General features: G+C 39.4%; 1 pseudogene across 1 annotated transcript; it reads left to right on the forward strand.

Annotated features, from left to right (window-relative positions):
• The first annotated feature begins 605 nt into the window (after positions 1-605).
• LOC309664501 (ferritin light chain-like) lies at positions 606-8,646 on the forward strand (annotated as a pseudogene). Its single transcript has 2 exons — positions 606-6,450; positions 7,419-8,646. The product of its transcript is annotated as a ferritin light chain-like (transcript).
• Positions 8,647-22,705: the final 14,059 nt, after the last annotated feature.

Consider the following 22,705-nt stretch of genomic DNA (forward strand, 5'->3'; position numbering starts at 1 on the left):
ACCCAGCAATCCCACTACTGGGCATATACCCTGAGAAAACCATAATTCAAAAAGAGTCATGGAAAAAAAAAAAAAAAAAAAAAGAGTCATGTACCAAAATGTTCATTGCAGCTCTATTTACAATAGCCAGGACATGGAAGCAACCTAAGTGTCCATCATCGGATAAATGGATAAAGAAGATGTGGCACATATATACAATGGAATATTACTCAGCCATAAAAAGAAATGAAATGGAGGTATTTGTAATGAGGTGGATGGAGTTAGAGTCTGTCATACAGAGTGAAGTAAGTCAGAAAGAGAAAAACAAATACAGTATGCTAACACATATTTATGGAATCTAAGGAAAAAAAAAAAAAGGTCATGAAGAACCTAGTGGCAAGACGAGAATAAAGACACAGACACCTACTAGAGAATGGACTTGAGGATATGGGGAGGGGGAGGGGTGAGATGTGACAGGGTGAGAGAGTGTCATGGACATATATACACTACCAAACATAAAATAGACAGCTAGTGGGAAGTAACCACATAGCACAGGGAGATCAGCTCTGTCCTTTGTGACCACCTAGAGGTGTGGGATAGGGAGGGTGGGAGGGAGGGAGATGCAACAGGGAAGAGATATGGGAACATATGTATATGTAAAACTGATTCACTTTGTTATAAAGCAGAAACTAACACACCATTGTAAAGCAATTATACTCCAATAAAGATGTTTAAAAAAAAAAAACTCCTCTTTAAAAAAAAAGCCATGTGGAAGAAAAAAAAATAGTCATGTGTATGTAGATGAACAAGTGTGTTTGTATAAATGGCTAGAATATACACCAGAAGTAACAGTGACTGTCTTTGGGTGGTGGATAAACTGATTTTCATTTTCTTCTTTTTGCTTTTCTAATTTTCTAAAAATTTTAAGGGACATCAGGTCACTTTTGTAATTAGAAGAACCATTTTAATAGACAGAAACGTCCCATGACTTGAGCTCAGCTCACCTGACTGACTGCATTTTCCAGTTTCCTTGTAGCAAAGAGAAAGTTTCCCAGTTGCTCCATGTAAGAGAGAGCTATCGGAGAGGAAAGTGTGCTGACCACCCTGATGGAAATCTCAGAAGGGCAGTTCCTCACTGATGAGTCTAATCTTCAACATGGTGAGTCAAGAAATTTGAATTTTCAGTCGGTGCATCGCAACTTTATAAGTTAATAGGAAGCTGATAGAAGTTAACTAAACTCACAAGTGGCCGAATTATACCCAGAAAAATAAACTGTTAACTTTAATAAGGGATGTGCTTTTCTGGCAAACAAAATCTCTAGCCTACTATTTTCAAAAGTTTTTTTTAGCGGTGGTATGCTTTCTCCAAGCAACTGTTTTGTTTTGGGTTCTCTGTGTGTGTGTGCGTGTGACCAATATGTAAAACAGAGAAAATGAAGCTGCTCCTGTTGAAGACAGATGAAAGGCCTGCTCAGCCTGGTGTGATCTTCTCCTCTTTCCCCAGATGTCCACCAGAACAGTTCCTTAGAAGCCCCAGGACTTGAAGGAATACCATCTGGCACCAATTCATCTACTGGTACCAAATAAATAAGCAGAAGGTTGCTTAGTGAGCATAGACCTGAAGGAAAGAGACTTGGAGGAATACTCCATCCAGGTTCTGGGAAATGTCTGGTGAGTTTTCCCAGTTCCGCACAACACGTGTCTCTCTGAGAGATGGGAATGTACGTTTTCCTGACAGATAGGCTCTCTTTGCTTCTAGCAGTGCTGGACAGTGGTGGACTGGTAAACCAACTCTCTGAAAACTAAACAAAACTAGCAAACAAAAATCCATGGTCTATAGCAACTGCCAATTTCTGTGGTATAAACATTCCCACTGTGGCTGATTTCAAGGGACCAACAGACTTTACCTGAATATTTAACAATCAGTTCTGTAAAACCCATACTGCCGGCTCCAGTGGAACACTGCTATATGTGTGCTCCATGCAAAACACAATTTAGCAGGCTATAGCTTTCTTTGCTAATATTCCTTGTCTTGATGATATATGTAGGTCAGCTATATAAAATTTAGAGGTTTCCTGAATCTCTAATAGTCACACATCTACAAACCATCTCTGGATTGTTTCTGCCAAAGGTAAATCTACTTGTCATGTGTTCATTCTTTCTGGTTTTATTCAGAGGGCAACCAAATGCTGAAAGTTTCACTATTTATTGACAGCAGTGATTCTGACAAACTGTAGCCATCTCTTTGGCCTGGTGATGATTTCATACCTTACAGGCCTTTTCCTCCCTTATGAATCATGCTTCTGTTTATTCTTGGAAGTGAAATGGACAATTTTTAATAAATGCTGTGTTCATACAGCCACAGAAGAATTGGACCTGAACAAATAATTGAGTTAGTCTCTCTTACTATGTATTATCCATATGTTCTGGTTTCTTACTGAGGGCCTGCATGACCAGTTCTGCTTTCCAGCATAAGGTCGGTCCTGATAGTTTTTTGCAGATTACCATCTTGCACAGAAACATAAACACTGTAAAATATTTCTATTCACCTCCTAGGCAGTGTTAGCTAGTGTCGACTGAAAAAAAAAAAAAACCACAACCTAAAAGTTGAGAGTTATGTTTTATTCGACAGACATTCGACTTAAACCTGGGAGACAGGACTCTCAGATCTCTCTGAGAGACCGCTCTGAAGAGACAAGAGGGGATGCCAGGATGTATAGGAGTTTTTGCAACAAAGACCAGGTAGTGGGAACATCAAAAGATTACTGTTAATTAAAGAAAACCAGATATCTCAAGTTAAGGAATTTAGTGCTTTTCTATGTATGGGAAGATGCAAGGGTCTGGGCTCATTGAAATCATTCCTTTGATATGCACCTCAGCTACCTGGGGCCAGTATTCTGCTTTTCTCCATCCTGAATCCCCTCAGGGTGCACAGTTGGGGGTGACTGCAGTGGCTCAGGGGTTGGCAGTGGGCAGCCTGTTTGTCTCCATCCTGAGTTCCCTCAAGGCTCACAGTCAGGGGGGCTGTAATGTGATGGCTTGATGGCTGCAACATCCTTTGTTTGCTGATATGGCAGGGAACATTTCTCATTCACACTAGCCTGAGTGGCTGATGTGAAATAAAGAAAACTTAAAATAAATGTCTACCCCAAATATCTCCGACTGCAGCTTCATCAAGTTCCCTGAAATTCTCAGCCTGGGAGTCACTCCTGTGAGGCAAATTCTAATTCTCCGAAGGAACTTAGAGCTATGAAATATTTAATTTATGAGGGAGATGCCTTAGCAGTTAAAAATGTAATTTTTAGATATTTATGAGTTTAATGAAAAGAAAATAGGCCACAAAAGACAGATTACCATGAAGGAATGGGAGAAAGGTTCAGAGCTTGGAAGAATGCTATGTGTGGGCTCTGGGCAGAGCAAAACACAGTGAGCTTTGAAAGTGAGTAGAAGTCCACAGTAATGGGAGGTGAATTACTCAAAGACAGACTATAATTCTGTGACTTTTCTTGTCCTCTCTTGCTGGCTTTGATCCTAGCTCATACATGATTCTGGAAAACAAAATGCAGCATTCCCTTTTCTAATTGAAGAACCTTCAGTTCCCTTGGCATTGCATCTGAAATTGAAAAGTGGATAAGAACACTATGAAGATGTACCAGCCGATACAGAGCTCTTCCCTCTATGAATTAGCAGCAATCATGAGTATTTGTTCAACAGAGTGTGCCTGGAAGGCCCCCAGAGGGTAATGGGATCAGGTATCACTAATGATTACAGGAAGATGAAAGCAGACAGTAGCTAAAGGAGGAATTTGAGCTGAGACAGGCAGCCTGAAGCAACTGGAAAGCCAAGTCATTACATGTGCAAAATCGATCCTTCTGTTCAGTCTTTGGGAGACTCCCTCATTGCCAAGAAGGGTTTAATTCAATTAGCAAAGAGCTGTGGGGAAAAGGCTTGTGCAACCTTGAGCCTGGCTGGATATCTTTAGCTCTAAAGCAAAGTTATTTTGGGAGGATCATCATAATTCGCTTGCTTCAGCACTAAACGCATCCGGGATATGCTCCCTGAAACTCAAAGGAATGCTCTGTCTCACATCCTGTGTTTCTGCATGTAACTTTCCTTGAACTTTACTACTGCTCCCTATACCCATCTCTCCCCGGCTTCCCACTGTAAGCTCTCTTCTCCCTAAATTGGATAAGAGCATTGTGAAAGGACCTTAAGTTGCGGAAGAGGAGCCATCTCTAAATGGAGCTATGGGGAGAAACTCCAATTCAGTGTGTGCCCTTGGGTAAGCCATGCCACCTCTCTGGGCCTTGGTTCCCTCTTTTCTAAAACTGAAGTTCTGGAAAACAAATGAACTGCAGGGCTGGGCTAAACAATCTCTAAGGTATTATTCCCAACAAGTGTGCCAGCTAACATAAATGTGACCGGAACAGCTTACGGGCAAGCTGACGGTCATCTGGTTGCCCCTGTCTAGCCACACTAGCATGCAGAGGTATTGAACCCCTTGACCTTTAGGGCAGCTGGAGCCCCTGAGTCTGCCACTTACAGATGCAAACCTCCCAATCCCTTTTGGTATGCAGTATATATACCGATTTCTATGGAAAACACTAGAAAACATTAAGATCCCTTTCAGAGCTAACATTCTGTGAATCTGTAAATGTGGCATTTGCATTTCCCAGAGGGAGAGCTTCCAAAACCCTCAGGAAATATGCCTGGGAGGCCATGAAAAAGATCAGATGAGGGTTTTCTTTGGAGAGTCTCAAAAAGACAGGAAAGATGCTCACAGCAAAGGTAGAGAATTTGCCGGTAGTTGTAAGAAGAGTTGGCCTTTGGAGACACATTAATATTTTTGCACCTGAATAATAATAACAATAATAATTAAAAGGCGGTCCTTCATATAGATCTGGTATAAGGTATATGCTCGGTAAAAGATGAATGAATACATGACCTTTACTAAGAAGCCATAAGGTACAGTACTAGGATTATACCTGTAATCCCATAGTTCCCTTGGTTAGTCTCAAGCTTGCCAGATACGTATATCTGTTGCCTCTACTAGACTCTGAGGGCCCCTTAAGCAAGGGCAATTTGTCTTACAGCACTTAACAAAGTACTTTGGATATGGTATATACTCAATGCAAATTTGCTGAGTTTAATTTAATTTAGAGATACCAGCTTCAAGAAATTCCTGCTTTCAAAATATTTGCAGCGCATGGGGGGAACAAAGCTAATCAACTTTAATAATTATACACATTACAAAATTAATTATGCTTATTAATATGGAAATAATTCTAAGAATGCTTCTTAATATAAAACAGTAGAAACAATTCAGTTTTACCTTCATTAAATGCGCTTTCATTTTTACCTTTCATTGCTCTCCCCTGTGGCCTAAAATTGACCTGTTTTTCCTATTTGATGGGGGAGTTCGACTCTCCTTTTCAAAACCACAGTTTTCCCCTTGCTCTCTGCATGGGTAGCTCTGTCCAGCCTTCGGGTCTCAGCTGGGTTTCACTTTGTATCTCCTGGGCAGAGACTGAGATAAGGACTTAGGAAGGGATTCCTTAGAGAGAGAGTGGAGAAGAATAAGACAAGGAAGGAGGAAAATCCAATAAAGGACCCACTTATTGGCTGGGTACGGTCATGGACTACTGGGGCTCCCTCCCCCTAGGAGCCCTCTGCTGCACCACGTAGAATGTGCGTCAGAATTGTTCTCTAAAGTGGTTGGAGTCTGGGGCCTTTATCCACCAACTTCTCTCCTTTTTTGGTTAACGGTTGCCCCTGGTGAATACTTCCAGTTTACCCTGTACCTGGCAGAGCAAGGTCCCAAGGCAATTCTGCCAAGAAAGCCCCGAGGCAGAATTAGCAGTGGGATGCTGTCCACACGCGGGAGAACTGACCCCTACAGGTGCAGTGCGAATCGAACGCAGGTTAACCCCCACGAGGCTTTGCTGAAATAGGCAGCCATTAAAGCATTTTGCCTAACAATATTGATCAGCTTTAGTTTAATTATCAGGATATATCATTGTTTATCTTTGTTCATGAGCATCTAATGTTTGGGGGGGCTTCTTTCTTCTGGAGACAGTACTGCAGTTTTCCTCTAGGAAAGCCACTTCTCTATTGACAGCTATTAGGCTTCAAAAGTAGAGTCCACTCCTCGTTCTAATAATGGCCAGGAAGCAGTGTGCTCCGCAGTCCAGTGGATGTGTCTCTTGCTTCAATAGTGTTTGGACAGAACAGACCCAGAGACGCCCCTTCCTCCAGCCCCCATCCACCCTCCAACCTATTTATCACTTGCAACCTTTGGACCAACCACTCAGCTCTCCTCGGTCTCGGGGACCAGCCAACATCATTTTCTGAGCTTAGCTCTTTAATGCCAATCAACCATGAGCTCCCAGATTTGTCAAAATTATTCCACGGAGATAGAGGCTGTCATTAACCGCCCGGTCTACATGCATCTGCCGGCCTCCTACACCTACTGTTACCCGAAAAACTGGGTTTGCCTCTTGGTGGGTGTCGAGTTAAAAGACACAACTGTGAATGTCACCTGCCATATCAGTAAACAAAGGATGTTGCAGCCATCAAGCCCTCAGCCACTGCAGCTGCCCCGACTGTGCATCTGATCTAGTATGGAGGCCCTAGACAGTTAAGGAATGATTTCAAAGAGCCCAGACTCTTGCATCTTCCCATACGTAAAAAAGTACTAAAGTAACTTAAGATGTCTGGTTTTTCTTTAATTAACAGCAATCTTTTGATGTTCCAACTACCTGGGTTTTGTTGCAAAAACTCTTTTGTATCCTGGTTCCTCCCTTACCTCTTTGGAGCAGTCCCACAGAGCTATCTGGGAGGCTGTCTCCTGGTCTTAAGTCCTCAGAAAGTCTGCTGAGATTCTCAACTTTTAACTTGTGCCATTTTTTTCAGTTGACACAACCAAACCAAAGATCAAGAAAAGGAAGAATTTATTACTTGCAGCAAGTGAGGAGAACACTGGGGATCTTTCCCAAAGCAGTGTCTCCTTAAACAGTAAAACTGAGGAAGCTAAGGGTACATGCATTTTCATGAAGGGACTTGGGTGGTCAAAAGACTCCAAGCTTTAGTTGATGGAAGTCACAGGGGTCCAGAAAAGGTTAACATCATCCTCCCTTAGGTTCCAGTTGATCTGGTGGTTGAGAGCTTCAGGTTAATCTTTACCATTGAAAGAGAACTGGAGTTTTTACAACTGATGTATTATCTTTGCTATTGTTACTTTGCTTACTTGACAATAGTCATTTGTTTCTGCATTCTTTTACTCTCTTAAGATCATTAATTACTGAAATCTGTTCAAGGACTAGCATTGTGGCCAGTCTTAGATCACAAAATGGCTTAGGCCAGAAATGGCTTATTTATGTCAAGAAAGCCATGACTGGTTCTTTCTCTGGGGACCCCCTACCCTATCTGCTTATACTAACTCTCTCTGGGCTTCTATTTTGACCTTGACTACGATGTGTCTCTGCAGGGCGTGGGCCACTTTTCCCACAAATTGCCGGAGGAGAAACCCAAGGGTGCTGAGCGTCTCTTGGAGATGCAACACCAGCAGTGGCCTCACCCACTTCCAGGACCTGCAGAAGCCGTCCCAAGATGAGTGGGGTAAAACCCAGGCGGCTATGGAAGCCACCGTGCTCATGGAGAAAAACCTGACCCAGGCCCTTTTGGATCTGCATGCGTTGGGTTCTGCCTGAGTAGACCCCCATCTCTGTGACTTCCTGGAGAGCCACTTCCTACAGGAGCAGGTGAAACTCATCAAGAAGATGGCAACCACCTGACTAACGTCCACAGGCTGGGGGCCCCCAGGCTGGGCTGGGCGCGTATCTCTTCTAAAGGCTCACCCTCAAGCACGACTAGGGGCCTCTGGAGCCCAGCAGCCTTTGAGGAGCCTCTCTGGTGTCAGGGCTTCTGCCTGAAGCCTCTCTCTCTCTCTTCAGCCACTAGGCTGCTTTTGAACCACCCTGGAGCCCTAACCCAAGCCCTGGACCAAATGGAAATAATAAAGCTTTTTGCAGCAATTAGTAATAATAGTGGCTAGGAGGCTCCTGCTGAGCCAATCAGAGCATCACGTTCCCAATCAGCCAATGAGAAGCAATGAAATATATTCTAGGACTCTAAGTTGTAACACATTTGCTGCACTGAGGGGAGAGCTAGTTTAAGGACTGAGCCCACACACGAAAAGCAGAACCAGGGGTGTAAGAGAAATAGGTTTTGGTGACATTGCTTGAGGTCCTAGATAAAACTTCATAGGTAGTGTCAATTGAAAAAATACACAATCTAAAATTTGAGAATTATGTTTTATTCGGTGGACGAAACTGAAGACTTAAGCCCAGGACACAGCATCTCAGAGAGACTCTGAGAGACTTCTCCCAAGAGGTAAAGGAGGAGCCAGGATACACAGGAGTTTCTGCAACAAAGACCAGGTAGTCAGAACATCAAAAGTTTACTGTTGGGGGACTTCCCTGGTGGTGCAGTGGTTAAGACTTCGCCTGCCAATGCAGGGGGTTCAGGTTTGATCCCTGGTCAGGGAGCTAAGATCCCACATGCCTCACAGCCAAAAAACCAAAACATTAAAAAAAAAAAAACCAGAAGCAATATCAAATTCAATAAAGACTTTAAAAATGGTCCACATCATAATAAATAAATAAATAAGATTACTGTTAATTAAAGAAAACCAGACATCTCAAGTTAAGGAATTTAACGCTTTTCTGTGTATGGGAAGATGCAAGAGTCTGGGCTCACTGAAATCATTCCTTTGACATGAGCCTCAGCTATCTGGGGCCAGTATCCTGTGCTTTCTTTTTCTTTTTCTTTTTTTTTTTTTACTAATGGCCTATTTGAGTTGGTTGGGGTTTTTTTAAATTTTTATTTTATATTGGCGCATAGTTGATTAACAACGTTGTGTTATTTCAGGTGTACAGCTAAGTGATTCAGTTATACACGTATCTATTCTTTTTCAAACTCCCTGTGGTTTCTCATCCTGAGTCTCCTCAGGGTGCACTGCCGGGTGGGGTGGGGGGATGGCGGCAGCAGCTGACTGCTAGATGGCGGCCATCCCGTTCATATCCTGAGTTCCCTCAGGGCTCACCTTTGGGGCAGCTGTAATGTAATGGCTTGATGGCTGCAACATCCTTTGTTCACTGATACCGAAGGCGATATTTTCTTTTCATTCGATATTTTCTTTTCATTCGCAGTAGCAAGCCCAATTTCTGGATTTTTTTTTTTTTTTAATGAGCCAATAAATTCCCCTTTTTGCATGAGTCAGTTTGGGTTCAGCTTTTCTATCATTTGCAACTTAAAGGATCTTGTATTGTCTAACTCCCCCAGTAGACTGTATGTTCCATGCGGGCGGAGACCTTATCTGTCTCAGTCACCATTGTATAAGCTGATACCGGCACAGTGCCTGGCACATAGTAAGTGCTCAAAAAATATTTGTTGACTTAAATAATTTATTCAGCTCCAACTCTGAGTAGTGTAAATTACACTACTGAAGAAAATTCTAGTGTTGAAAATAGTATGTAACTAAGGTGAGCTGTATTCATTCAGGTGCTGGCAGGAAATTAGGTCCAGTTATTTTAACTGAGGAGGCTTTAATGAAGGGATTATTTAAAGAGTCCCTTCATGAAAGGACCACGCAAGAGAAACTGGGGGCATCTAGACCTTGCAACAGTGGGAATTCATTACCATGCCTAGGGCTGAAGGGGACAAGGGGAGGAAATACTGTCATTAAAGCTTAGGGAGAGGGCTTCCCTGGTGGCGCAGCAGTTGAGAACCTGCCTGCCAATGCAGGGAACACAGGTTCGAGCCCTGGTCTGGGAAGATCCCACATGCCACGGAGCAACTAGGCCCGTGAGCCACAATTACTGAGCCTGTGCGTCTGGAGCCTGTGCTCCGCAACAAGAGAGGCCGCGATAGTGAGAGGCTCGCGCACCGTGATGAAGAGTGGCCCCCGCTTTCCGCAACTGGAGAAAGCCCTCGCACAGAAACGAAGACCCAACACAGCCATAAGTAAATAAATAAATAAATAAAATTAAAAAAAAAAAAAAAAGCTTAGAGAGAGCAGAACTAGGGAGGAAGGACTGTGGTACAAGAGCTAGAACTGTGGAGGAAAGTTGCCACTGTCAAAAACCACAGTGCCCCAGGAGGGAAGAAATGGTGGAATTAATACCCTGACCTCTACCTCCTCCTTGCAACCCTGGCAAAACCTAACCGGAAGTCAGTCTATGAAGCAGCCTGGGTGACACGATCCCTAGAGGTAGCCTCCAGACACATGGAGAAAGGCAAGAGAATGGATCTGTATGGTCAAGTGGAGGACAACTAGCACAACTAAGAGAAGATTCTCTTGAGAGAATAAAGAAAATAGACCACAGAGAAGAGGAAGGAAGTCAAATATGACAGAAACCTTCAAATCAAGTGTCAGTGCCGCTGCACTTCCTTCTTATGTTTTTTTCTCCTTGTAATAGGCATATATCCCTCTTCATTTTTCCCAGTTGACGCTTATTACCGCCCTCATCTTCCTAATGTTGTCTTTACGTATGAGTATTTTTTATTGAAGTGTAATTGACATACAATATCATATTAGTTTCAAGTGTACATCAAAGTGATTTGATCGTTACATACATTTTGAAATGGCCAAATCGATGTCTAATTACCATCTGAGACCATACAAACTTAATACAGTGTTCTTGACTATATTCCCTGTGCTGTACATCGCATCTCTGTGATTTAATTTTTTTGTAACTCGAAGTTTGTACCTCTTAATCCTTTTCACCTGTTTCGGCTGCCCCCCAACACCCTCCCATCTGGCAACCACCGTTTTGTTCTCTATGAGTCTGGTTTTGTATTATTTGTTTTGTTTTTTGGATTCCACGTATATGTGAAATCATACGGTAATTGTCTTTCTCTATCTGACTTATTTCACTTAGCGTAATAAACTCTAGGTCCATCCATATTCTTGCAAATGGCAAGGTTTCTTTTCTTATGGCTGAATAATATTCTATTATATATATACACCAATATCTTCTTTATCCTTTCATCTATCAACAGACAATTAGGTTTCTATATCTTGGCTATTGTAAATAATACTGCAAAGGATATATGCATAGGACTGCATATATCTTTTCAAGTTAGTGTTTTCTTTTCTTTTTTTTTTTTTCACTGTTCAACTCATTATATGAGGCTAGTATAATTAATTTTGATACAAAACCAGTAAAGGAAAATATGAGAAAGGCAAATTACAGGCCAGTTTCTCACATGAGTACAGGTGCAGAGTATTCCTTAACAGAATATTAACAAAATAAATCCAGCAATTTTAAAAAATAACAGTTTTACACCAAAAGCAAAAAAAAAGTGAAAATAGACAAATTAGATTACATTAAAACTTAAAACTTCTTCATCAAAGAACACTATTTTTTTTGAATTTTTGAATTTTATTTTATTTATTTTTTAATACAGCAGGTTCTTTTAGTCAACCATTTTATACACATCAGTGTATACATGTCAATCCCAATCTCCCAATTCATCACACCACCACACCCACACCCCCCCCCTTTACCCCCTTGGTGTCCATACGTTTGTTCTCTACATCTGTGTCTCCATTTCTGCCCTGCAAACCGGTTCATCTGTACAATTTTTCCAGGTTCCACATATATGCATTAATATGCGATATTTGTTTTTCTCTTTCTGACTTACTTCACTCTGTATGACAGTCTCTAGATCCATCCACGTCTCAACAAATCACCCAATTTCGCTCCTTTTTATGGCTGAGTAATATTCCATTGCATATATGTACCACATCTTCTTTTTCCATTCGTCTGTCGATGGGCATTTAGGTTGCTTCCATGACCTGGCTATTGTAAATAGTGTTGCAATGAACATTGGGGTGCATGTGTCTTTTTGAATTATGGTTTTCTCTGGGTATATGCCCAGTACTGGGATTGCTGGGTCATATGGTAATTCTATTTTTAGTTTTTTAAGGAACCTCCATACTGTTCTCCATAGTGGCTGTATCAATTTACATTCCCACCAACAGTGCAAGAGGGTTCCCTTTTCTCCACACCCTCTCCAGCATTTGTTGTTTGTAGATTTTCTGATGATGCCCATTCTAACTGGTGTGAGGTGATACCTCATTGTAGTTTTGATTTGCATTTCTCTAATAATTTGTGATGTTGAGCAGCTTTTCATGTGCTTCTTAGCCATCTGTATGTCTTCTTTGGAGAAGTGTCTGTTTAGGTCTTCTGCCCATTTTTGGATTGGGTTGTTTGTTTCTTTAATATTGAGCTTCATGAGCTGTTTATATATTTTGGAGATTAATCCTTTGTCCATTGATTCGTTTGCAAATATTTTCTCCCATTCTGAGGGTTGTATTTTTGACTTGTTTATGGTTTCCTTTGCTGTGCAAAAGCTTTGAAGTTGCATTAGGTCCCATTTGTTTATTTTTGTTTTTATTTCCATTACTCTAGGAGGTGGATCAAAAAAGATCTTGCTGTGATTTATGTCAAAGAGTGTTGTTCTTCCTATGTTTTCCTCTAAGAGTTTTACAGTGTCCAGTCTTACATTTAGGTCTCTAATCCATTTTGAGTTTATTTTTCTGTATGGTGTTAGGGAGTATTCTAATTTCATTCTTTTACATGTAGCTGTCCAGTTTTCCCAGCACCACTTATTGAAGAGACTGTCTTTTCTCCATTGTATATCCTTGCCTCCTTTGTCATAGATTAGTTGACCATAGGTGCGTGGGTTTATCTCTGGGTTTCTATCTTGTTCCATTGATCTATGTTTCTGTTTTTGTGCCAGTACCATATTGTCTTGATTACTGTAGCTTTGTAGTATAGTCTGAAGTCAGGGAGTCAGACTCCTCCAGCTCCGCTTTTTTCACTCAAGACTGCTTTGGCTATTCGGGGTCTTTTGTGTCTCCATACAAATTTTAAGATTTTTTGTTCTAGTTCTGTAAAAAAAGGCATTGGTAGTTTGATAAGGATTGCACTGAATCTGTACATTGCTTTGAGTACTATAGTCATTTTCACAATATTGATTCTTCCAATCCAAGAACATGGTATATCTCTCCATCTGTTGATATCATCTTTAATTTCTTCCATCAGTGTCTTATAGTTTTCTGCATACAGGTCTTTTGTCTCCCTAGGTAGGTTTATTCCTAGGTATTTTCTTCTTTTTGTTGCAATGGTAAATGGGAGTGTTTCCTTAATTTCTCTTTCAGATTTTTCATCATTAGTGTATAGGAATGCAAGAGATTTCTGTGCATTAATTTTGTATCCTACAACTTTATTGATTAGCTCTAGTAGTTTTCTGGTGGCATCTTTAGGATTCTCTACGTATAGTATCATGTCATCTGCAAACAGTGACAGTTATACTTCTTTCTTTCCAATTTGTATTCCTTTCATTTCTTTTTCTTCTCTGATTTCTGTGGCTAGGACTTCCAAAACTATCTTGAATAATAGTGGTGAGAGTGGACACCCTTGTGTTGTTCCTGATCATAGAGGAAATGCTTTCAGTTTTTCACCATTGAGAAGGATGTTTGCTGTGGGTCTGTCGTATATGGCCTTTATTATGTTGAGGTAGGTTCCCTCTATGCCCACTTTCTGGAGAGTTTTTGCCATAAATGGGTGTTGAATTTTGTCAAAAGCTTTTTCTGCATCTATTGAGTTGATCATATGGTTTTTCTTCTTCAATTTGTTAATATGGTGTATCACATTGATTGATTTGCATATATTGAGGAATCCTTGCATCCCTGGGATAAATCCCACTTGATCATGGTGTATGATCCTTTTAATGTGTTGTTGGATTCTGTTTGCTAGTATTTTGTTGAGGATTTTTGCATCTATATTCATCAGTGATATTGGTCTGTAATTTTCTTTTTGTAGTATCTTTGTCTGGTTTTGGTTTCAGGGTGATGGTGGCCTCATAGAATGAGTTTGGGAGTGTTCCTTCCTCTGCAATTTTTTGGAAGAGTTTGAGAAGGATGGGTGTTAGCTCTTCTCTAAATGTTTGATAGAATTCACCTGTGAAGCCATCTGGTCCTGGACTTTTGTTTGTTGGAAGATTTTTAATCACAGTTTCAATTTCATTACTTGTGATTGGTCTGTTCATATTTTCTGTTTCTTCCTGGTTCAGTCTTGGAATGTTATACCTTTCTACGAATTTGTCCATTTCTTCCAGGTTGTCCATTTTATTGGCATAACGTTGCTTGTAGTAGTCTCTTAGGATGCTTTGTATTTCTGTGGTGTCTGTTGTAACTTCTTTTTCATTTCTAATTTTATTGATTTGAGTCCTCTCCCTCTTTTTCTTGATGAGTCTGGTTAATGGTTTATCAATTTTGTTTATCTTCTCAAAGAACGAGCTTTTAGTTTTATTGATCTTTGCTATGGTTTTCTTTGTTTCTATTTCATTTATTTCTGCTCTGATCTTTATGATTTCTTTCCTTCTGCTAACTTTGGGTTTTGTTTGTTCTTCTTTCCCTAGTTCCTTTAGGTGTAAGGTTAGATTGTTTATTTAAGAGTTTTCTTGTTTCTTGAGGTAGGCTTGTATAGCTATAAACATCCCTCTTAGAACTGCTTTTGCTGCAACCCATAGGTTTTGAATCGTTGTGTTTTCATTGTCATCTGTCTCTAGGTATTTTTTGATTTCCTCTTTGATTTCTTCAGTGATCTCTTGGTTATTTAGTAACGTATTGTTTAGCCTCCATGTGTTTGTCTTTTTTACGTTTTTTTCCCTGTAATTCATTTCTAATCTCATAGCGTTGTGGTCAGAAAAGATGCTTGATATGATTTCAGTTTTCTTAAATTTACTGAGGCTTGATATGTGACCCAAGATGTGATCTATCCTGGAGAATGTTCCATGTGCACTTGAGAAGAAAGTGTAATCTGCTGTTTTTGTATGGAATGTCCTAAAAATATCATAAATCTAGCTGCTCTATTGTGTCATTTAAAGCTTCTGTTTCCTTATTTATTTTCATTTTGGATGATCTGTCCATTGGTGTAAGTGAGGTATTAAAGTCCCCCACTATAATTGTGTTACTGTCGATTTCCTCTTTTATACCTGTTAACAGTTGCCTTATGTATTGAGGTGCTCCTATGTTTAGTTCATAAATGTTTTCAGTTGTTATTTCTTCTTTTTGGATTGATCCCTTGATCATTATGTAGTGTCCTTCTCTTGTAACATTCTTTATTTTAAAGTCTATTTTATCTGATATGAGTATTGCTACTCCAGCTTTCTTTTGATTTCCATTTGCATGGAATATCTTTTTCCATCCCCTCTCCTTCAGTCTGTATGTGTCCCTAGGTCTGAAGTGGGTCTCTTGTAGACAGCATATATATGGGTCTTGTTTTTGTATCCATTCAGCAAGCCTGTGTCTTTGGTTGGAACATTTAATCCATTCACATTTAATGTAATTATCAATATGTATGTTCCTATGACCATTTTCTTAATTGTTTTTGGTTTGTTTTTGTAGGTCCTTTTCTTCTCTTGTGTTTCCTACTTAGAGAAGTTCCTTTAGCATTTGTTGTAGAGTTGGTTTGGTGGTGCTGAATTCTCTTAGCTTTTGCTTGTCTGTAAAGCTTTTGATTTCTCCATCGAATCTGAATGGGAGCCTTGCCGGGTAGAGTAATGTTGGTTGTAGGTTCTTCCCTTTCATCACTTTAAGTATATCATGCCATTCCCTTCTGGCTTGTAGAGTTTCTGCTGAGAAATCAGCTGTTAACCTTATGGGAGTTCCCTTGTATGTTATTTGTCGTTTTTCCCTTGCTGCTTTCAATAATTTTTCTTTGTCTTTCATTTTTGCCAATTTGATTACTATGTGTCTCAGCATGTTTCTCCTTGGGTTTATCCTGTATTGGATTCCCTGTGCTTCCTGGACTTGGGTGCCTATTTCCTTTCCTATGTTATGGAGGTTTTCGACTCTGATCTCTTCAAATATTTTCTTGGGTCCTTTCTCTCTCTCTTTTCCTTCTGGTACCCCTATAATGAGAATGTTGTTGTGTTTAACATTGTCCCAGATGTCTCTTAGGCTGTCTTCATTTCTTTTCACTCTTTTTTATTTATTGTGGTCCATGGCAGTGAAGTCCACCATTCTGTCTTCCAGGTCACTTATCCGTTCTTCTGCCTTAGTTATTCTGCTATTGATTCCTTCTAGTGTAGTTTTCATTTCAGTTATTGTATTGTTCATCTCTGTTTGTTTGTTCTTTAATTCATCTAGGTCTTTGTTAAACGTTTCTTGCATCTTCTCAATCTTTGCCTCCGTTCTTTTTCCGATGTCCTGGATCATCTTCAGTATCATTATTCTGAATTCTTTTTCTGGAAGATTGCCAGTCTCCACTTCATTTATTTGTTTTTCTGGAGTTTTATCTTGTTCCTTCATCTTGTACATAGCCCTCTGCCTTTTCATCTTGTCTATCTTTCTGTGAATGTGGTTTTTGTTCCGCAGGCTGCAGGATTGTAGTTCTTCTTGCTTCTGCTGTCTGCCTCTAGTGGATGAGGCTATCTAAGAGGCTTTTGCAAGTTTCCTGATGGGAGAGACTAGTGGTGGGTAGAGGTGGGTGTTGCTCTGGTGGGCAGAGCTCAGTAAAACTTTAATCTACTTGTCTGCTGTTGGGTGGGACTGGGTTCCCTCCCTGTTGGTTGTTTGGCCTGAGGCAACCCAACACTGGAGCCTACCCGGGCTATTTGGTTGGGCTAATGGCAGACTCTGGGAGGGCTCACGCCAAGGAGTACTTTCCAGAACTTCTGCTGCCAGCGTCCTTGTTCTCTCATTGAGACACAGCCACCCCCTGCCTCTGCAGGAGACCCTCCCACACTAGCAGGAAAGTCTAGTTCAGTCTCCCCTGGGGTCCCAGCTCCTTCCCTGGGTTCCAATGCGCACACTACTTTGTGTGCGCCCTCCAAGAGTGGAGTCTCTGTTTCCCCCAGTCCTGTCAGAGTCCTGCAATCAAATCCCGCTAGCCTTCAAAATCTGATTCTCTAGGAATTCCTCCTCCCTTTGCCGGACCCCCAGGTTCGGAAGCCTAATGTGGGGCTCAGAACCTTCACTCTAGTGGGTGGAGTTCTGTGGTATAAGTGTTCTTCAGTTTGTGAGTCACCCACCCAGCAGTTATGGGATTTGATTTTATTGTGATTGCACCCCCTCCTACCATCTCATTGTGGCTTCTCCTTTGTCTTTGGATGTGGGGTAACTTTTTTGGTGAGTTCCAGTGTCTTCCTGTCGATGATTGTTCAGCAGTTAGTTGTGATTCTGGTGTTCTCGCAAGAGGGAGTGAGAGCATGTCCTTCTACTCTGCCATCTTGGTTTCAGCCAAGTCTATTTCAACAGCATCGCCCTCCATCCTCAACACCCAACATCACAAAACTAGTTACTGGTGAAGCTCACTTGTCAGTGTTCTCCAGCATGTTATGGTGCCTGTCCAATAATAGCACCATCCATGCTTGCCCTGGTCTTACTGTCAGGACAGGTATTTCAGTTCATCTGCACTAGCCCCATGCTCAGTTCCCCTCAAATTAGTGTTTTCATTATCTTTGAGTAAATACCCAGAAGTAGAAATGCTGGATCATATCTAAATCCTATTTTTAATTTTTTGAGGAACCTCAAAATTATTTTCTGTAGTGGCTGCACCAATTTACATTCCCACCAACAGTACACAAGGGTTTCCCTTTTCTCCACATCCTCACCAAAACTTGTCATTTTTTTAAAAAATCTTTTTGATAATAGCCATTCTGACAGGTGTGAGGTGATATCTCTTTGTGGTTTTAATTTGCATTTCCCTGATGACTGTCGATGTTGTGCATCTTTTCATGTGCCTGTTAGCCATCTGTGTGTCTTCTTTTCAAAAATGTCTATTCAGATCCTCTGCCCATTTTTTAATCAGGTTGTTTGTTTTTTGATATTAAATTGTATATATTCTTTATATATTTTGGATATAAACTCCTTATCGAGTATATGATTTGCACATATATTCTCTCATTCAGTAGGTCACCTTTTCATTTTTGTTGATGGTTTCCTTAGCTGTGCAAAAGCTTTTTAGTTTGATGTAGTCTGTTTATTTTTGCTTTTGATGCCCTTGCCTGAGAAGACATGTCAAAAAAATATCTCTAAGAGCAGTGTCAAAGAGCTTACTGCCTATGTTTTCTTCTAGGAGTTTTATGGTTTCAGGTCTTACATCCAAGTCTTTGATCCATTTTAAAATTATTTTTGTATATGTTGTAAGATAGTGGTCCAGTTTCATTCTTTTGATGTATTTGTCTGGTTTTCCCAACACCATTTATTGAAGAGATTGTCTTTTTCCATTGTATAGTTTTACCTCCTTTGTCATAGATGAATTGACCGTATAACTGTGGGCTTATTTATGAGCTCTCTAGTCTGTTCCATTGATCTGTGTGTCTGTTTTCATGCCAGTACCATACTGTTTTGATTACTATCGCTTTGTAGTATAGTTTAAATTTTAAGGACACATGATACCTCCAGCTTTGTTCTTTCTCAAGATTGTTTTGGTTATTTGGGGTCTTTTGTGCTTCCATATAAATTTTAAGATTCTTTGTTCTAGGTCTGTGAAAAAAATGCCATTGGTATTTTGTTAGGGATTGCATTGAATCTCTAGATTGCTTTGGGTAGGATAGACACTTTAACAATATTAATTCTTCAAATCCATGAGCACAATATATCTTACCATTTATTTGTGTCCTCTTCAGTTTTTTTCATCAATGTCTTATAATTTAGAGTACAGGTTTTTCACCTCCCTGATTAAATTTATTCCTAGGTGTTTTATTCTTTTTGATGCAATTGTAAATCGGATTGTTTTTTTGTTTTGTTTTAATTAATTTATTTATTTGTTTATTTTTGGCTGCATTGGGTCTTTGTTGCTGTGCACAGGCTTTCTCCAGTTGTGGCAAGCGGGGGCTACTCTTCATTGTGGTGTGCAGGCTTCTCATTGTGGTGGCTTCTCTTGTTGCAGAGCACAGGCTCTAGGCACGTGGGCTTCAGTAGTTGTGGCTTATGGGCTCTAGAGCACAGGCTCAGTAGTTGTGATGCATGGGCTTAGTTGCTCTGCAGCATATGGGATCTTCCTGGACCAGGGCTTGAACCTGTGTTTCCTGCATTGGCAGGCGGATTCTTAACCACTGCACCACCAGGGAAGCCCCCGGGGTTGTTTTTTAAACTTCTCTTTCTTAAAGTTTATTATTAGTGTATAGAAATGCAACCAATTTCAGTATGTTAATTTTGTATCCTGCAACCTTATTGAATTCATTTATTACTTCTAATAGCTTCATGGTGGAATCTTTAAGGTTTTCATATATAGTATCATGTCATCTACAAATGGTGACATTTTACTTCTTTTTAATTTGGGTGACTTTTACTTTTTTTTTTTTTTTCCTAATTACTATGGTTAGGACTTCCAACACTATGTTGGATAAAAGTGGTGATAGGGGCATTCTTGTCTTTTTCCTGATCTTAAAAGAAAAGCCTTCAGCTTTTTATCATTGAGTATGCTGTTAGCTGTGGGTTTGTCATATATGGCTTTTATTATGTTGAGGTACACTCCCTCTCTACTCACTTTGTTGAGAGTTTTTATTATAAATGGATGTTAAATTTTGTCAAATGCTGTTTTCTGCAGCTATTGAGATACTCATATGATTTTTATTTTTCATTTTGTTAATGTTGTGTACTATGCTGATTGATTTGCAGTTGTTGAACCATCCTTGCATCCTCAGAATAAATCCCACTTGATCATGGTGTATGATTCTTTTAATATATTGTTGAATTCAGCTTGATAATATTTTGTTGAGGATTTTTGCATCTATGTTCATCAAGGATATTAGCCTGTAATTTTCTTTTTTTGTGGTGTCTTTGTCTAGTTTCAGTTTCAAGGTATCACTGGCCTCATGAAATGAATTTGGAAGCATTTCTTCTTCAATTTTTCAGAATAATCTGAGAAAGATAGGTATTACCTCTTCTTTAAATGTTTGGTAGAACTCACCTATGAGGCAGGCTGGTCCTGCAGGTCTGTTTGTTTGGGGAGTTTTTAAATTGCTGATTCATTACTAGTAGTTGTTATGTTCAGATTTTCTATTTATTCATGATTCAGTTTTGGAATATTGTGTGTTACTAGGAATTTATTAGTTTCTTCTACATTGCTCAATTTGTTTGGGTATAATCGTTCAGAGTAGTCTCTTATGATCCCTTGTGTTTCTGTGGTATCAGCTGTAACTTGTCCTCTTTCATTTCTGATATAACTTATTTGGGCCCTCTCTCTTTCTTTTTTGGTGAGTCTGGCTAAAGGTTTGTTACTTTTGTTTATCTTTCCAAAGAACCAGGTCTTTGTTTAATTGATCTCTCTATTATTTTCTTAGTCTCTATTTCATTTATTTGCAGAATCTGATCTTTATGATTTCTTTCCTTCTACTAACTTTGGGACTTATTTGTTCTTTTTTTTCTAGTTCCTTTAAATGTAAAGTTAAATTGTTTAGTTGAAATTTTTCTTGTTTTTTGAGGTAGGCCTGTATCTCTATGAACTTTCATCTTACAATTGCTTTTTCTGTGTCCCATAGATTTTGGACAGTTGTGTTTCTGTTTTCATTTGTCTCTAGTTATCTTTTAATTTCTTCACTGACCAATTGACTGTTTAATGGCATGTTGTTTAGCCTCCACGTGTTTGTGTTTTTTCCAGTTTTCTTCTTGTAATGATTTCTAGTTTCATACCATTGTAGTTGGGAAAGACGCTTGATATGATTTCAATCTTCTTAAATTTATTGAAAACTGTTTTGTGGCTTAACATGAGTTCTATCCTGGAGAATGTTCCACGTGCACTTGAAAAGAATACGTAGTCTGCAGTTTTTGAATGGAATGTTCTATGTATATCTATTAAGTCTATCTAATCTAATGTGTTGTTTAAGGCCAATGTTTCTTTATTGATTTTCTGTCTGGACGATCTATCCATTGATGTAAGTCCCAGACTATTATTGTATTACACTCAGTTTCTCCCTTTGTGTCTGTTAATATCTGCTTTATATATTTAAGTGCTCCTATGTTGTGTGCATAAATATTTACAAATGTCATATCTTCCTGTTGGATTGACCCCTTTATCATTATGTAATGCCCTTCTTTGTCCTTTGTTACAGTCTTCGTTTTAAAGTATATTTTATCTAAGAATTACTACCCAGCTTTCTTTTGATTTCCATTTGTATGGAATATCTTTTTCCATCCCTTCACTTTCATCCTGAGTGTGTCTTTGGATTTGACACACTCAGGCTGAAAGTGAATGGATGGAAAAAGAGTGAATATCTAGTAGGGAGCACATAGATGGGTCTTGGGGTGTTTTTTATTCATTCAGCCACCCTATGTCTTTTGACTGGAGAATTTAGTCCTCACACTTAAAGTAACTATTGATAGATATGTACTTACTGTCATTTTGTTAATTGTTTTCTGGTTGTTTTCATAATGCTTCTCTTCCTTTTTTCTTTTCTTGGATTCTTCCTTTGTGGTTGATGATTTTCTTTAGCGTTATGTTTGGGTTCCTTTCTCTTTGTTTTTTGTTTATTTATTATAGGTTTTTGGTTTGTGGTTATCATGAGGCTCATGTATACAATCTATATATAAAGCAATCTGTTTTAAGTTGATAGTTGCTTAAGTTCAAATGCATTCTAAAAGCACTACATTTTATCCCCCACACAATTTATGTTTTTTATGGCATAATTTACATATTTTTATTTTGTGTATGCATTAACTATTTATTGAAGTTATAGTTGCTTTTACTACTTTTGTCTTTTAACCCTCACACTAGCTTTACATGTGGTTAATCCACTACCTTTACCAGTGAGATTTTTTTTTCATATATTTTTAAACTTATAGTTTGGCCTTTTCTTTTCCACTTAAAGAAGTCCCTTAAATATTTCTTGCAAGACCATTTTAGTGGTGATGAACTTATTTAGTTTTTGCTTGTCTGGGAAACCCTTTACCTCTTTCAACTCTGAAAGATAACCTTGCCAGATAGAGTATTCTTGATGGTGAGCTTTTTCCTTTTGGCACTTTGAATAGATTATGCTACTCCTTTCTGGCCTACAAAGTTTCTGCTAAAAAATGCAGTAACTGCCTTATGGAGGTTCCCTTATACACCACTAGTTTTTTTTCTCTTGCTGCTTTTAACATTCTCTTTCTATCTTTAACTTTGACATTTTAATTATAATGTGTCTTGGTGTAGATCTCTTTGGGTTCATCTTGATTGACACTGTGCTTCCTCAACCTGGTTAGGGAAGTTTTCAACCATTATTTCTTCAAATAAGTTTTCTGCCTCTTTCTCTCTTTCCTCTCCTCTGAGACCCCTGTAATGTAAATGTTAGTATGCTTGATGTTGTTCCAGAGGTCCCTTAAACCATCTTCATTTTTTGAAATTCTCTTTTCTTTTTGCTGTTTTGATTGGGTGATTTCCAATATGTATCTTCCAGATTGCTGATCCATTCATCTGTATCATCTAATATACTTTGGATCACTCTAGTACATTTTTCATTGCAGTTATTGTATTCTTTTTTTTAAAAAAAATTTATTTATTTATTTATTTATTTATTTATTTATATCTTTGGCCATGTTAGGTCTTCATTTCTGTGTGCAGGCTTTCTCTAGTTGCTGTGAGCGGGGGCTACTCTTAGTTGTGGTGCGTGGGCTTCTCATTGCAGTGGCTTCTCTTGTTGCGGAGAATGGGCTCTAGGCACGCAGGCT

The sequence above is a fragment of the Balaenoptera physalus genome, assembly GCF_965194825.1.
Source record: "Balaenoptera physalus genome assembly, chromosome: 7".
Classification (NCBI taxonomy): domain Eukaryota; kingdom Metazoa; phylum Chordata; class Mammalia; order Artiodactyla; family Balaenopteridae; genus Balaenoptera; species Balaenoptera physalus.